Source organism: Python bivittatus, unplaced genomic scaffold (genome assembly GCF_059951505.1).
Source record: "Python bivittatus isolate LINGU-HERP-01145 unplaced genomic scaffold, Pbiv_v1 ctg000180_np1212, whole genome shotgun sequence".
In the NCBI taxonomy this organism is placed as follows: Eukaryota; Metazoa; Chordata; class Lepidosauria; order Squamata; family Pythonidae; genus Python; species Python bivittatus.
Genome location: NW_028277047.1, coordinates 7,229,719 through 7,244,588, shown reverse-complemented (window position 1 = coordinate 7,244,588; position 14,870 = coordinate 7,229,719). Strand labels below are relative to the sequence as shown.

General features: G+C 47.3%; 1 long non-coding RNA gene across 2 annotated transcripts; it reads right to left on the bottom strand.

Annotated features, from left to right (window-relative positions):
• Positions 1-219: 219 nt before the first annotated feature.
• Positions 220-4,716, bottom strand: LOC148216377 (uncharacterized). Of its 2 annotated transcripts, none has more exons than XR_015795566.1 (3): positions 4,251-4,716; positions 2,425-2,532; positions 220-1,652 (listed from the first exon to the last, which is right to left on the bottom strand). It is a non-coding gene; the product is annotated as an uncharacterized LOC148216377 (long non-coding RNA). The 2 variants fall into 2 exon arrangements; XR_015795565.1 differs by having other exon boundaries at positions 220-1,458.
• Positions 4,717-14,870: the final 10,154 nt, after the last annotated feature.

The window sequence follows — 14,870 nt, the reverse complement described above, 5'->3', positions numbered from 1 at the left end:
GAGTCACACAAGATGCTAAGGTGAAAAAAACCAAATCTGGATTAAGCCGAACCAAGCCCAGTCTGTGGCACAAACGCAGCCGCTAGGTTTGTAACTTACCTGGTTAAATGTTTTGTGTGCACACAGCCAACACCTCCACACACCCCTCTAAAACAGCTGTTGCATCTTTTTACTTTTTTTCCCATTGAAACCACCAAGACGCTTTGGTAGATGGGGGTCTAAACGGTTTAATGAATAAAACTCCAATAATTTCAAAATACACATTCCAAAGCAAAGGCATTTTAGGGGAAGGACAGGGAACGGAAATGAAAAGAATGTGACACTTGTAGTCTCCTCGGGGTTCTCTGAGCTTGGTTGTTTTCTTCCTTACCCAGCTAGGTAACATCTTCAGCGCTAGAAGGGAGTGGGTTTGCTCTCTGTTCATATACAGTGGCTTGCCCTGCCAGTGTTGGTGGGGGTGGGGTTTTTTGGTAGTTCCTTGATTAGGGTATTGTTTACTGCTTGATTGTATGTCTGGTGATAATCTTGGGGTTAATCTCTGCTTATCTGGGTGATGACTGCTGGTGAGGTGTTCTGGTCTTTTGCAAAGAAATTCACTCCTTATGCCTTATTATCCAAGAAGGAAACTCAGCCTTGGCCACAAGGCACCCACTGACCTATCAAATAGATTCAGACCTATTTTCTGCTCAAACCTGAACTAAGATTTAAAAAAAAATCTTCCTCTTACTCATCCCAAACCCAGTCACAAATTTACTGCATTTGTTCCCTTAAGGTCAACTCGTTGAGATGGGCACCCATATACATTGAATGAATGAATGAATGAATGAATGAATGAATGAATGAATGAATGAATGAATGAATGATGAGGTGCAGGTGTCACCTACGACTTTTGCTACATCCTCCCAAACCCTTAAATCCTTCCATCTTCTTTCTGGAGGAATATTACAATTGATGATGTTACATTATCAAAGGCAACATGGTGGCAGACGGGGAGAAACGAGGACACATTTTATTCAGCTGGGCATCTTGCAAATAATTCCCCGCACCAGCATACCAAGATACTTTGATGCTTGAGAAAGAACATCCAAAAAGTTTCTTTTACTAACTTGGTTCATGATCTCCTCCTTTGCAATTGATCATGTTCCAGATAAAAGACAGGGTGGGGATATCAGGGCATCACTGCATCAAAGAGGACTAACACCTTGTAGGGACCACGCACAGGAGTTAAAATTTCTGAGCACAAAGCCTGACAACGCTCCAGTTTCTGGTTGCTTCTGCAGCCCTTTTAATCAACATTTTTAATAAAAGCTGCTCAGGTCCTCCTCATGGAAGAAAAGGGAGAAATGGCCATCCGCTACTGGTTCCCTTTGGGATCTTTCAGCGGACCAATCTTCTGGCAGGAGCGCTGAGATTTGGCCCCAACGAAACTCTTTGCTCGGATTCACTCAATTCGTTGCTCTAGGCAAAAAAAGATTGCGTGAAACCCACCCTTTCTCTTTAGCAGGGCTTGTGAGAAACGGACATCATATTAACGTTGCTTGCTGCGTGGTCTGTGAGCACAGTCATTTGGCTTCATTAACCTGGGCTTAAGGTCCTCAGCTCCATATTTGGGATTCTGGCAGACGGGGACTTTCCCAACACGACTGCCACGGCTGGACGGAGACAAAGGTTTGTTTGTGAGAAGGCACTCTGGAGAGGTTAGTCCCCACCTCCCTGGCCTAACTGCACAAATGCAGCTGAACGTAGAAATAAGTCTATCGGGCTTATCTCACAATTGCACGTTAAGTTCAGGTTTCCTACATGCAGAACAGAACTCACTGGGCAGTGGGTACATTCCCCGCTTTTGCCAGTTCAAGGTCCCACTGGTTAGGTAGTTCAGAGTGACCTGGGATCCAGATGTCAACCTGCAAGCTACCAACACTCAGGTGGTTGGGGTGCTCAGCAGGGAGCTTGGTGAGGTTCCAGCCCCTCTCCATAGACCAAACAGGCCGCCCGTGCTTAGCCTCAGGGGGCATCACCCAGACTTGGCTACTGCTCCCGCCTGTTACGGGGATAATGCCCACCTGCTTAGAAAAGGCCAGATGGCACATGGGAGAGGGAGGGAGAAGGCTGTGGCACCTCCTCACTTTTGCCTTCTGGGACTGGACATGCTCGCCTTGGGTCACTTTCTCAGCGGGCAAATTCCGCCCTCCAGTAGCCATTTGGTGGTTATATGGAAACCTAAGTCTTCAGCAGCTTCTCCTGGCCTGGCACCCTCCACCACATCCTTGACTGGAGCACTACAACCCCCATTCAGCTGGCTGAGAGCAACAGGCGTGGTCCGGCTCCCAAAGCTGCAATCCGCGTTCACCCTCCTAATTCTCAGGCTTCCTGCTGCAGACCCCCCATCCCTCCAAGCTGCTGGTGGAATGTTATGCAAAGCACCTGAATAAAGATCCAGTCATTTCCATAAAAAGTCCCCTTCCTGTTGAGACTCCTTTTCTTTGCTGCTTTTGTTCTGGGTCCTCCTTCCCCCTGCTCCCAAGGGGGGTCCTGGGGAGAAGCAGACAGGTGGGATCCAAAGCCTTGATTGCTCTTGCCAGCCCCACAACCCCTTCTCCCTGAATCTCCCTTCAGAAAGGCCCTCCCAGCCTGACCCACCTGCCCACTTTTGCCGCCCCCCCCCACCCCCGTGGCTTAGCTTGGGTTGCCTCACTCTGCTGGATGAATGAAGAATTGGCTGTCCAAAGGTTAAAACCATTTTGGAAGCATCCTCAGAACTGGATGTATTCCTACACAAGGCAAGTGTGAATATCCTGCTTTTCTTTGTGCAATCCTTCTTCCAGGGCCTGCACACACACAGACAAACAGACAAACACACACAGGGCTATGTCTGGATTACTGCTAAAGGCAGTCCTGCTCTGAAAAACCCTTCAGAGACTTTCTCCTTCTTGGAAAAATCTGGAGAAAAATCTGGAGAAATCCAACCTCTCTGCTCTCAAACTGGGAGGAGGGTTGTCAAAGGGCCATTTGTGATCAGCTCAAAATTAAACCCTTCCCTTCCTGATAGGCTACTGACAATGATCGGCATGCCCAGGTGCGTTCAGACAACATCCATAACCCCCTCTGGGTGAAGAACTTCACCCAACATGCTACATTTCCCCTTGATTCTTTTTTCTCTCTTCTTTTTGTAGCTAAGAAACCCACCCTATTTCTTAGATGGTGATTCAAAGTCTTTTGGCAGCCCAGAAAAATGGGTTAATCCAGGACCCAGTTTACACATGTGGTATGAACACAACTAGAGAGATTTCACAACAGGCTTGGGAAATTCTCTGAATTTCCACACCCTGAATTTAGATTCAAGCATAGCAGGGCCAACACCTCTGAGGTGGCAGTGGAAACCAGAGAAGAGGACCCGGGGTCCTGATTCTCCTCTTTTTCTTCTCCTCTTTGGGGATCAGATGGTATTTATTACCCCTGTTGGATGTCAAGGAAATACGACAATATTTTGACAGTCGACATCACTCTTTCTCTTGATCGACAGCTCCTGGTTCATTTCCAAGTCAGGCATGTTTACACTCCGGGCCTGTTTTGTGAATAGGAACCAACAGGGTTTCGTGCAACGCAGAACAACCAGCTAGGAGGAGAACCAGGTGAGTCTAGGGTGGCAGAAACTCAGGAGTCTGGTGGCACCTTTTCTGACTAAGATTTGATTCCGAGACAGAGGCTTTCGTCAGTGCCAGCTCCCTTCAACCGATGCGTCAAGCAGCTCACAAGAATGTCTGCCTTGGGAGCAAATGTGTTATCTGGAAAGGGGGCTGCCAGACTGTTCCTGGTTTTGGGTCCCTTTAAAGCTATGGGGGAGTTTCCTGCAGCTCTCCCCACTGCATGAGAGATGTAGGCGCCCTCCAGGTTTCCAACCCTGCCCTGAGAATCTGGGTGGGGTGCTGTCCTCTCACCCCAGGTCAGCCTTACTCCGCCAGCAACCCTAACCCTTTCAACAAAGTTCCTTTGCAAATAAGCTGTGGATGCCGTTCCTTTCCCCCTCTGGATAACCACTCATTGCAAGCGCCTGAAGAACATAAACAGGCCAGGGGCATTCAGTGTTGATGAAAAGAGTGGGACGGGGGGGGGGGGGGCGATAGAAACCCAAGGCCCCCCCTTCCCCTGCCATTTTAACAGCATTCTTTGCACCAGAGAAAAGATCCCTGTGGTTTCCAAACACTGAACTGGATTCAGTGGAAGTTTAAGTTTTGAAAAGTTAAACTCACCTTCAGGTCAAACCCGATTCCCGGGGATTTCCAGGACAGGGCTCCCAATCTAGCTCCAGGCAAGGGATCTGCTGGTGGTGCGCCATCCAAACTATTAAGCCAGTTAGATCCTGCGTAGCCTTCCATGAGTGCTCCCTGTCAGCAGATGCTCTGCCTGAAAGCAAAGTGAACTATTGGAAGGTTTCCTCCTAAAGAGAGAAAGGAAAGCCACCTGTGGCTAAGACAAAAAGGTGCCCCAGGGAGGTCCAGATAGGGAAAAAAAATCACTTACTGTATCTCCATTACATTGTAAGGCCAATTATTTAGGGGAAAATCATGTTTATGTTGACATGGTTGGACTTTTTAAATGACATTCTTTAGGGCAAACATGAGAAAAGGGGCCCTGGATGGCCAGCATCTATGTGCTGACACTAGATTCACACCCCCCCCCCCCCACAGATATACTCCTTCTTCCTCTTTCACTGTTTCTCTCTTCCTTTCCCTCCCTGCCATTAAACTTTCCCTCCCTTTCTTACTTTTCCTCCCTCCCTCCCTGCCTGCCTTCCTCCCTTTCCTCCCTCCCTTTACCTGCAGCACCAAGGCCCAGTACCCCCCCCCAGGAAACTAGAATTGCCCCGTCCTGGCCCTGGTTAATTTGGGGCCCCACTCGGATCCAGCCCTCTGCTTCCACAGGAGTTTAGTCTCGCCTTGCTTGGAGTTCACTGAGGCTCCTCATCTCCCACGGTCTGTCCTGCAGGCGTCAACCAGACCCTTTGGTTGCCGGAAGTGGGGAAATGCTCCCCAGGCATGGATCCGTGTGGGTCAGAAGATGCTGGGAAATTTGCCTGGGTCACCCATGTCAAAGCGAATGCTGCAACGAAGCTCTCTGGGTTTCAGAGGGACCCAGCAGACGGCCTGGGCCCTTTGTCCGGCCCCTCCAGCTCAGCCTTGGCGCTACCTTTCAAGCTTCTGATAAGTGCTGGGTTCGCACAACACGCTTACCCTGGTTATGAATTACCCCATTCCCAACAAAACAAGATATAATAGGCTGGCCTTGCTCAAGATGTTATGCCGCAAAAAATCAAACCAAGACTTAAATTAACCAAGGTGGATGTCTATGCCAGAGATATAGTCTAGTGGATCTTGGGCCGAGCAGGGGATGGGCTGGGGGGCCTCCAAGTCCCCGAGAACTGCACAATTCTATCCTTAAGCTCAGCATGTCATCTGAATGCAACCTGGTAAAGGGTCAGAGAGGCCGAAGAGTTATTTACGCTGAAAGTCTGTGGTTCAGAGGTCAAATCTGGTCTCGTGCAAGGGTATCAGCTTCACTCCTCGGCATTTCCAGTGAAAAGGGCCAGCTAGCGAGAAGAGGAAGGGTCTGGCTGGTCTCACATGGCCTCAGCCCATTTTCTTGACCTTTTTACGCTCAACCTTCTGTCTGCCATTGAAGTTTGCAAATGCTCCTTTGTGATTTTTCTTGTGGATGACCACAGCTTCTACCTATATCTGGATTATTTATTTATTTGATTTTTATCCTGCCTTTATTATTTTTTATAACTCAAGGGCAGTGAACATACCTAATACTCTTTCCTCCTCCTTTTTCCCCACAACAACAACCCTGTGAGGTGGGTTGGGTGAGAGAGAGTGACCGGCCCAAAGTCACTGAGCCAGCTTTCCTGCCTAAGGCGGGACTCAAACTCGCCGTCTCCTGGATTCTAAGCCAGCATCTTAACCACTACACCACCCTGGCTCTAAACTGGATTATCCATATTCTTACCTAGTGACATTAAAACTCTTCCACGTTCACCGTGTCTCAGACCCCCAAAAGCAGAGATGCGATTATGGCTACCCGCTTCCCATTCCTTGACAAGAGAGGCTGGTAATTCTTTTCACGCAGGAGCACGTGGAAGCAAACCATTTTCACATTTTCATTTTACACAACTGTCCGTCAGTGCAGCATCTTCACATTTTTTTCCTTTTTAATATTAAAATGCACATCCCTGCAGAGTTACTTAGGTACATATTTGGGCTTCACAGCAAAGGTCCATTTCAATGCATGTCTCCATCACCGGATCAGGGAATATCATAGGATAGGTGTGAAGATGACTGCTACTTGTCTCCCAGAAACTGATAGACTGCACCTGAAGGGAGAGGGTTCATCTATTGCAGTTTTCCCTCATGCATTGTGGATGCACTAACCAGGAGAGCTGAATGCCAACAAGAAAAATGGTTTCTTGCCTGCTTTCATTTGAGCTCAGTTAGTATTATCCATTTTTCCTTTTGTATAAATTAAAAGCAGGGAGGGGTGGGGGGTGGGGAGGAGAAGGGAAAGAAGGCTGAAGCAAGAAGACACAGAGATGCTCCACTGGGAGAAGCGGCAAAGATACCGTGGGCACCGCCCGCTGCACAATCACTTCATTACGTTGTCAGATGTTTGCAGTAATTCAAGTTCTTCTTAAAGAAAAAAATTAATGCATTTCAAAACAATCAAATTACTCCCATTAGGAATGTAAAACGCAGTGACTGGAGAGAGAGTGAGTGTGCATGAGAAAGGGAGGGTTTTAAAGGGAGGGGAAAACAGAAAACCTCATCAACCTGATTTGAAAAGCTGGAGCTTAGCACAGGCGGTTTCTTCCTAGCCAGCCGTCTTATTCCCCGGTGCCTTTGAGGTGGGAATTATCGACAGTGCCGGAGCTAGCTTCTGCTGCAGGGCGGAGAGACACTTTTGCATCCTCTTAGTGGGAAAACGTTTAACCCTTCCAGAATCAATCCTCGCTTAGCAGACATGAGTTTTCTAGGGGTGGAGGTGGTAGGAAGGGGCTGGACTACATTTGCCATCATCCCCGCCCAGCACAACCAATGGTTGGGGAGGATAGAGATTGTGGTCCTACACCCCTGAAGCCTGTCAGGTTGGTGGAGGATATAGTTGGAGCACATCCTTATATTATGATATATTATGTTATATTATATATCATTATATTACTACTATTATTGCATCATCATCATCATCATCATCATCATCATTATTATTACTATTATTATTATTATTTTTAGGCATAATTCAGATTGGCTGGCTATGCACAGGTTAATAGAGGCTGGCATTATTTTTATTTTTAAAGCAGGCTGTTCTCTATGAGAAGAAAACAGTGCTTATGGGAAGACATATGGAATAATAGCGTTTTATAAAGGGAAAGATGGAATGGGAGAGGCGCTTATCAAATTGGCAAATGATGTTGAGCTGGAGGATGTTAATGCAAAAGGAGCGCGGTGGCCTTGAACTTGGGCTAAATCCAGCAGGAAGATATTTAAGAGTGACAAATGTAGGAGAGGAAAAACCCTACGCTTAGCTACAGAAACATGGAGCCCTGAGTAGGAGAGTTCAGTGAAGAGGAATCTGGAGCACTGTTTCTCTACTGTGGTAACTCTAAGATGTGTGAACTTAAACTCCCAGAATTCCCCAGTCAGCATGCTGGCAGAGAATTCTGGGAGTTTAAGTCCACTCATCTTAAAGTTGCCAAAGTTGAGAAACGCTGTTCCAGAGGACTACCAGCTGAACATGAGCAAGCAGCACGATCTTGGAGCTAAAACAGCTAGTGCAGTCTTGGGCTGCATGAACACATGCGTTGTATCCAGAACCTAAGATGTAATCATTCCTCTATATTCTGCGCTGGTTGCAATGCATGTGGAGCATTGTACAGAGTTCTCAGCACCATCCTTTAAAAGGCTCCTGGAAAAGTCAGGGCAGATTGAGAGAATAGCTCACAGGATGATCAAAGGCCTAGAAACCAAGATCTTTGAGAAACAGTTCAAGGAGTTGGCCAGACTGAGCTTGCAAGAGAGGAGATGGTGCAACGAAGATAAGAAAATGGTCTACAAATATCTGAGATGTGCACGAGGGGGTGGATCTGTTCTCTGACAAAAATAAGACCAGAACAACCACAAATGAGTTGAAATTAAAAGGAGGGAGATTCAGGCCAAATATAAGGAGGAGTTTCTTAATGGGAAGAGTTGCTAAGAAATCATCTGCCTAGAATAGGGATGCTGCCCCCCCCCCTCCGCTAGAGGTTTCTAAATCGGGACTAGGTGCCTACCCAGTCAGGAACATTTAGTTAATTTTTGCATTTAGCAAGAGGTTGGACTACATGACTTCTAAGGTCTGTTCCAATTCATACATTCTAGGATTCTACATGGGAGTCTAATCAAAATGTGCAAAATATTTCACCTGAATTCAAAATGCCCTATTTGGAGTTGGAAACACCCAGTTTTAAGCTCACAATGGGTCGTCCTCTTCCAACCTTGGTGGAACTGTTTCAAGCTCAAAGCATTTCAAATTCAAACTGATTTGTGTACCTCAAATATTTAAAATATGTGTATGCCTAAAATAGTTAAGTCTGGAATCTTAAATTATCTAAAATTACCCAGTTGCCTCAGTAAAGCTACTACATGTTGAAAAATAATGAAAATGAGAAGAGAAACACTTTGCATTTAGCCTTAGCATCATTTTCATAACTGGAGCTCAGCTTGGAAACATCAAGTGTGTCTCTGAATGTATGCAAAGTTCTTTTTTATCTCCACCATACCAGTCCCATCTCTGGATAAGGGAGAAGGACTTTTGCACCATGCGTGGACAGTGTGATAAATCCCCTCATCCCTGTGGGTGGTATGTCTCTTCCTCAATCTCGGGTCCTCTAGCAGAGGATTTCTTATCTTCGTTGCACCATCTCCTCCCTTGCAAGTTTGAGGGTTCTGCGCAGGATCTGAGCTGTTCCTAGCCCTGCACTCTTCTGGACAGAGAGCTCTGAGGTTGCTCCTGGGATCTGTTGGAGCCCCCTCCCAGCTTAGGAGTCACAGCCCCGAGTGCTCCGACCACCACTGGAAACACTTTGACTTTGACTTTCCACATCCTCTCTAGTTCATCCTTCAGCTTCTCATACTTCTTCCTGATGTTGCTGTCACTTGGCACCACTACATCTATCACCACTGCTGTCTTCTGGTCCTTGTCTATTACCATGATGTCTGGTTGATTGGCTGTCCGCCTGGATCTGGAAGTCCCACAGGATCTTAGCCCTGTTATTCTCCATGACCTTCTGTGGAATCTCCCATCTGGACTTGGGGGGGTCTAGCCCATACGCTGTGCAGATGTTCCTGTACACGATGCCAGTTACTTGGTTGTGCTGTTTAGTGTATGCTGTTCCTGCCTACATCTTACACCCTGCCACTATGAGTTGGACTATCTCTGAGGCCTCTTTGCACAATCTGCACCTTGGGTCCTGCCTAGTGTGGTAGACCCCTGCTTCTATGGATCTGGTGCTTAGTGCCTGTTCTTGTGCTGCTATGATCAGTGCCTCAGTGCTGTCTTTCAGTCCAGCCCTTTCCAGCCACTGGTGGGATTTCCCACTGTCAGCTACCTCAGCTATCTGTCGATGTTACATCCCATGCAGGGGCTTGTCTTGCCATGGCGCTTCCTCTGCTTGAACTTCCTCCCACGTCTGCTGCTGTCTGAGGCATTCTCTCAGCAGCTCATCTTTGGGTGCCGTCTTACTGATGCACTCCTGGATGCTCACTATACCATCAGGGTATCTGATGACTGGCAGGTCATACGTGTTGATGGCATGAATCTTGTACTTCCCATTTGCTGGCTCTTCAGGACGTGTTTTATCCTTTGGTGGTACTTGGATGTTGCTGTCTTCCGTGCCTCCTCACTGTGGTTCCCATGCAATTGTGGGATACCAAGGTACTTGTAGTTGGTCTCTATGTCTGCTATGTGGCCCACTGGTAGTTCCACCCCATCAGTCTTAACTACCTTCCCTCTCTTTACTATCATCCGGCCACACTTCTCCAGTCTGAATGACATCCCAATGTCCTCTCTGTAGATCCGTGTCAGGTGGATCAGTGACTCAATGTCTCGTTCACTCTTAGCTTGATGCCATCCATGTAGAGGAGGTGGCTGATGGTAGTTCCACTCTTGAACTTGTATCAGTATCCAGACCTTGTGATTATCTGGCTGAGGGGGTTCAGGCCTATGCAGAACAGCAGCGGGGACAGTGCATCACTTTGGTATATACCACACTTGATGGCCACTTGTGCGAGCTGTCTTGGGTTGACTTCCAGTGTTGTCTTCCACAGTCCCATTGAGTTCTTAGTGTCCTGTTGATTTTGTATAGCGCCAGGCATTCACAGATCCATATGTGTGGCACTGAGTCACAGGCTTTCCTGTAGTCAATCCAGGCTGTGCTCAGATTGGTCTGCCTAGACCTTGAGTCTCAGGCAACTGCTCTATCTATGAGCAACTTGGTGTTTTGAGCCTCTGGTGTTCCCTATGCCCTTCTGAGCTGTGCTCATGTACTGGCCCATGTGGTCCTGTAGCTTGGCCATATGGGCCGGCACATGATGCCTGATAGGACTTTCCGTGTGGTGAGAAGACAGGATATTGGCCGATAGTTGGATGGTGCTATTCCCTTGTGGAGGTCTTTCATGATCAGCACTGTCCTTCCTTGTGTCAGCCAGTCTGGGTGGGAGCCTGCTGCTAGCAGCTGGTTCATCTGTGCTGCTAGGCATTCATGCACTGCTGTTAGTTTCTTTAGCCAGGAGGTGTGGATCCAGGCCAGGTGCTGTCCAGCTCTTCATGTTCTTGACCCGCTTTTGGATGTCTGCTACTGTGATGGTGACTGGTTCCAATTCTGGGAGATCGGTCTGGTTTCAGATCCTGCAGCCACTTTGCACTGGTGTTATGTGTCTTCTCTTTCTCCTACATCAGGGGTCGGGAACCTTTTTGTCTGAGAGAGCCATGAACGCCACATATTTTAAAATGTAATTCCGTGAGAGCCATACAATATGTTTAAAACTACAGGCCGTCAAGGAGGTTAGGCCCGAGCCAGGGGCTCGATTTTCGGCCACTGGTGGAAAGTGGCACCGTGCCTGAAATATGTCTCGTACCTCGTTGGGGCCACAAACAGGGGGCCAGCCCAAGATGAGGACTCACCCAACAGAGCAGGGGCAGCGGAAGCAGGATGCAAAGCGGGGCACCCAGATCGCATTTGCGTGGGCCGCCGACGGGAGCTAGGCCGAAGCCGGGCCTCGATTTGCGGCTGCCTGTGGAGGACGATGCGGCTCCAGGCCCGTTCGGCCGCGGATGCTGCGGGGCAAGGTAGGGTGAGTCCCAAGGATGCCGGGTGCGGATGCGATGCGGAGGAGGGCGTGGCCTGCGCTGGGCGGATAGAAGGCGTGTTCTAAGCCTTACCCCGTTATTTTTTTATTAACGATTTGGCAGCGAGCCAGATGCAGCCATCAAAAGAGCCACATCTGGCTCGCGAGGCATAGGTTCCCGACCCCTGTCCTACATGTTCTTCCAGCACTGTTCAGTTTCTGCTGTTGGTGGCTCTGCTGTTATTGTGTTGTTGCACTGCAGCTGGGAGTACATCTTGGATGGTTCTTTGGAGAACAGGGCTTTTATCTTCTTGGCCTCTGCTTCTCTGGTGTATCTCCTTAGCCTGGTAGCCAGTGCTGTGAGCCTGTGTTTAGGGCTTCAGATGGAGTCAGGCCCTTGCATTTTTTCAGGAGCCAAGTCTTATCCTTAATCTCCACACCCTTCTGTAGTTCCACCAGCTGATGAACTTCTCTCCAAGTTGCATTGATCTTAGCCTCCAACCTCATTTTCTGGGGGTGATGGAGGTATGTACTGCTGTTTTTCTTGATCATGTAGCCAAGCATCTCCAGGATTATAGTGGCTGTAGTGTATACCAGTTCATCGGTTTGAGTTATGGTGGTAGTAGGGATTGTTGTGAGGGCTCTGTTGGCATCTTCTAGCGTACTATCTGATGGTACTTCTCCACTGAGCCTTGGTAATCGGACTCGAGGGTTGACTGTAGCTAGTTTATCCATAATCTTATGCCTCACATCAGCTGCTGTGCTCTGTAATGGAGGGGGTAGCATTCCAGCTTCAGTGATTGGCTGAACATCCAGTTGTTCTTCCGGGTCTTCTTGAGTCCAGAAAGTAATGTGTAGTTGGTCTATCTCAAGTTGTGAGAGCAGCTTCCCCTTCACTATGTTGAAGCATTGGATAACTAGCTGTTTCTCAGTTAGTGTGGATGCAGGACTTCTGTCCATCCATAGTTCCCTCATAGGTTTCCTATATCCCCTCTCATTAGGTCTGCTGTTGTAGTAGCTTTCCATCAATTCCAGGTTCTCTTGTCTCGTCCATCTATGGTTCGTTCCAGTAGCCCACTTATCATCAGATTGTCCTGGTTCCCGAACATCTGGCACAGATCTTGTTAATCTGGGCGACATCCGAGCTGGCATGACTCTCTTAGTTCGTGTCACTCTCATATTCGAGGTAGGCAGGAAGTGTTAAGGGGTCTTTGCCCAAGGACCTCTACTGGTAAGGTAGGGGTCAGCCAGGATTTGAACCCTGGCCTCCTGTGTCAAAGGGTGGTGCTCTAATCACTATGCTCTCCAGTTGCCACAAAATATGTATATATAATCTTTTTTGGGGGAAACATCTGATCTCTAAAATTGCACTCCTTCTTCTGCTCAGCTTTCCTACTTTTCCTTGGATGCACCGCCTGAGAGAAATAAACTATTCTTGAGAAATGGCTGTTCAATCTCTTTAAAAACCTCCAGAGATGGAGACCTTAGCCTCAAGAAGTTTTGCCTGATATTTAAAGAAATCTAGGTAGCTGCAACTTATACACATTATTTCTGGCCCTTGTGGCTTCTGTGACCATGGAAGGTAGTTCTTGATCATCTTCCCTGTAGGTTCCCATTATATATGGCCATCACAGCTCCTCTCCTTTCCTCCAGCCTGAAGACCCCCACTTCCTCCAGCCTGTCCTCATAGGGCACGTCCTCAAGTCCCTGTGTCATCTTTGTTGCCGTTCCCCGAACCCTCTCCAGCCTGTCCACATCCTTCTGGATATGGGGTGCCAGAACTGTGCCCAGACCGCCTGGTGTGGTCCCACCAGGGCTGAGGAGAGAGGAAAAGGACTTCCCGCATCTTCCACACGATGCTGTTTCTGAAGTGGCCAGAATGGTGTTGGCCGTTCTAGCAGTTGCCTCCCACTGCTGGCTCACCTTCAGCTTGCGGTTGAGGACACCCCCGAGTCTGTCTCTGGCGCTCTGCTTCCAAGCCATGAATTCCCCCGTCTTGTATGTGCATAGGTGCATATGTTCAAATCATCATTCCTTCATTCCTCCCCTTTCACACAGGCTTCCCAAAATGCCAGTCTTCTTATCCATAAATCTCCCGGAAGACACACTCTCTTTGCAACTGTCTTCTCTGCTCCATTTCAAAATTCCTCTTAGCAGAGACCTAGTAATCAGTTTCAGAAATCTTGGCTTGATCCTCCTTGCTTGAGTTTCTCTGAGCGACATCACACAAATAAAACAGCCATCTCAATATTGGCTGAATTCACACAACGCATCTGAACAGTCAGGTGCAGACCGAGTGGCCGCATTTCCCCATTGGCCAAAGTTGGCTAGTTTTTATTTTGGTTCTTTTTGTTTTGTTTTGTGTGCAAACCCATTATTAGTTTATGAGTTAATGTATTTTACAGCCCCCCCCCCCCCGCCCAAAACTGCACAAATGAGCTAGATACTCATGCTGTACCAGGCTAAGCTACAAAACCAACCAAACAAATCAACAAAGCTAAAACTAGCCAAGCCTGTTAGGTTGTGTGAATGCAACCACTGGGTTTGTAACTGGTTAAACATGTGTGATCACAGCAATTGTGTTTTGGGCACACCCTGTTTGTGATATTTGTGCTCAGATGTCTCCCTTGTTCACCTCTGAGGTTCTTCCACAGGTTTAATGTGCGTTAAAAGATACAAAAATCATTTTTATGATTTTGTCTTTAAACTCCCCTGCATTCTCCAGAAATCCTTTTTTTTTTGTTCCCTTTTCAAAATCCAAAAGAATTTTTCTTTTCAAAAAAAAACAAAAACAAAGGACAGAACTGTAATTCAGTCTTTCCAATTATTCTGGGAGTTCACAGATGTCACTAACAGGGCCTGGGAACTCCGGTAGGGCCACCAGATCTCTATTAACTCCTGCATTTGCTTTCTAACAAGATTGCATTTTACCAACCCTTTAAGAAAATCAATCTTTTAATTCATGCTAAAATGCTTCCGTGGAGACGCATGCAGTACACACACACACACACACACACATGCCTGCTGAAACATTTGCTTGACAGCACTTGAATAAAAGGGTGTTACAGCACTAATTGAATAATTGATTTTTAAAACTAACCTCCTGTCTTTCCATCCATCACCACTGAAAAAAGTGTCTTCTCCACCAGCAATTAAAATGCTCACAGGCGGTGCACTTGATTTAAAATAAATATGAAATACTCTGGGCTGTTTTTATGGAACAAGTCAACAATTAGACAAATGCATCTGAATACAGTGCATATTAAACATTTGATGGCAAAAAAACCCTGCATGGATCTTTTACAAATATGATTACATTGGGGAATTTCCCTTAATGTTTCCTTGCTCCATGCATTGAACCAGGTCAAGAAACAGCCCCACACCTGCATTGGCCAACATGGCCAACTCGGTCAGCTTTAACCTTGGTTAGCATTTGGAGAGGAAGAGGCTTAGTGCAACATGCTGTATAACCTGCTTGAGTTTATGGTCCAATGT